General features: G+C 28.7%; 1 long non-coding RNA gene across 1 annotated transcript; it reads right to left on the reverse strand.

Annotated features, from left to right (window-relative positions):
• Nucleotides 1-879: 879 nt before the first annotated feature.
• Nucleotides 880-2,120, reverse strand: LOC140183776 (uncharacterized). The gene is made up of 2 exons (XR_011879801.1): nt 1,954-2,120; nt 880-1,211 (listed from the first exon to the last, which is right to left on the reverse strand). It is a non-coding gene; the product is annotated as an uncharacterized lncRNA (long non-coding RNA).
• Between the last annotated feature and the right edge of the window lie 422 nt (nt 2,121-2,542).

Consider the following 2,542-nt stretch of genomic DNA (forward strand, 5'->3'; position numbering starts at 1 on the left):
CAAAGATTGAGACTCTTAAAAATGGTAAGGAGACGAAATGGCTTGAGCTAACCCAAATTGTCTAGAAACGGCATTTGGCATGTAGACCGCTGTTCTTAGGTCATTTTCACCTGAAAATCTAGCAAAAAGTAGTTGGGGAGTCAAGAATTGTGACCAAATAGTAATACTTTCCTTTTCCAAAGTCTTAGCTGGGGTAAGAGATCGCGTCAACCATTCCAGACCAGTTTGACAATTAGCAAAAGGAATTAAATTAATGTTGTGGTCTTTCTCTAGCAAGTAATAGAAAGTACAGAAGAAGTGTTTCATTTTTTCATGTGAGGCGATTAACTTGTCGGAAAAAACTAAGTTGAGCAGATGGTGTCCTGCAATCACAGAATCTGTAGGCCCTTTTTAGGTCAAACGCGGTTGTAGCTCAAACTCAAAAATGGCAGACAGCCACAATTGAAAAAATCAAACGGGACCGTCAACATTAGTGATTTTCTTCTTCTCCCTCATAAGGTTTGTGATCCAATCCAGAGTGAGATATAGTCGAGTCAGAAATAATTTGGCTAAACACAACTTCCTACCTTCGGCTAACATAATAGCCAATGGAAGATAAGTGACTTCGACTTGAATACTCTGGGCACAGGAAACAACGCCACCCAACCAATAGAGAAGAAAGGCTATGTGCTCATTATGAGAAACATGTTCTTCATCTTGACCTTTGTTATTGAGAATGAAGCTATGGTAGGTGGTGAAAGAGATATCAATGGCATACTTAACTCCTGTAATCGATTTGGTAGTAGTTAAAATTTTCTCTTCCAAGGGAGGTAGACCAGTTATAGCAGTTATATTCAGAAGAGTAGGCATAATCATACCGTATGGGGTGTGAAAAGTATGAGAAATCTTATCCCAAAAATACAATGCACCTTCTATTAGTTTTAAATTGACAGTGTAAGAGTTTTGACTAAGTTGAATTAGATCATATATTCCAATCTCTTTCTACAAGGTCATCTTCTTAGTTTCAATCCTATCTAATCAAGTACGGTAACCTCCAATGTTGGTCTTTGGAAATTTCTGAATAGCCTGTTGTTGGAATCAAAGTATCCAATAGGAATAGAGTCTTGAAAAGCAACGGATTTTCGTAATAGGACCGATGAAAGCTTATTTGCGACTTTGGCAGTGATAATAGGACCGATGAAAGCCGAAATTGTCAACAATCAATAAACAAACTGTAAAAGTAAAAAGTAATGAGCTTATATGAGTTTAATTTGTTCTAATCAATAAGCAAGGATTTAATATGAAACAAGACTTAATATTGCTTGTCAATACTATATATATATATATATATATATATATATATATATATATATATATATATATATATATATATATATATATATTAATTAGCAGCCAATTTATTTAGAATTTTATCACAAATTTACAGTGGGACCAAAAAGAAAAGATGTCTCTTTAAATATTAGAACATCCTACCATTTTTCTAATTCAAAAGGACTAAAATAAAAAATATTTGAATTTCAGTCCACATGAACATGTCCAAGAAAATAATTTGTAATTTTTTGTTCATAAAATTTAATACAGTAGAACATGCATGTAATTTAAAGATCAGAAAATATGTTGAACAAGATTATAATTAAAAAAAATTCATCTATAGTTATAAATATCAGTAATATACCAAATAACATAATTAGCTCATAATCAAATCAAGAAAATGAATATAGAAGAAAAAATGAAAGAAAAAAAAGCAACATAGTAAAATTAAAGAATAAGGATTTAACAGTCAAATCTTAGTTTAAGTCAAGAATGTAAAAGAAAAAAAATGCTCTTCAGAGTAAGATTCTAATACTCATAGAATTAAATGCTCTTATTCACACTATTTTTTAGGATTAGGATTTCTCTAAATCAACAATGAAGAAGAGATAAATAAAAATGGAACTAACAATTAAATTTTACCTGAAATATCAGAAGAACTAGGTATAGTTAAACCCTTACGAGGAGAAGAAACCCACCAAAGTAGATAAAATTTGAAAGAATAGGAGATACAGAGTTAAAGAAGAAATTTTTGGGTGTTCAAACACTAACGTATTCTCTCTCTCACAGGTATTATAAGATGATAAGATACTAAGCTGTTTTATTTTTGTTTGGTCAAAATAAAATAAATAAATAAATAAATATAACCACAAAAAAAAGAATACGACATTGTACGAGTACTCCTATTCATATTCTAAGTTAACATTTTAAAATAAGATTCCATACGTGTTTTTATTATTTATAGGTATATATTTAAAAAAATAATATAATAAAATAATAAGAATATATATATATATATATATATATATATAAAATAAAAAATAGTAATAAATTTAAAAGAATAAATAAATATATGCTTATATATATATATATATATTTTTTTTTATTATTGCTATGACTTCAACTAAAAAATTTTAGGGGCATTATGTTAACCAAAAAATATTATTTTTAGAAAAAATTATGAAAAAGAAATAATTAGTTATATAGTGATGTTTTTGTACATAATATTTAT

The sequence above is a fragment of the Arachis hypogaea genome, chromosome 3, assembly GCF_003086295.3.
Source record: "Arachis hypogaea cultivar Tifrunner chromosome 3, arahy.Tifrunner.gnm2.J5K5, whole genome shotgun sequence".
Lineage (NCBI taxonomy): Eukaryota > Viridiplantae > Streptophyta > Magnoliopsida > Fabales > Fabaceae > Arachis > Arachis hypogaea.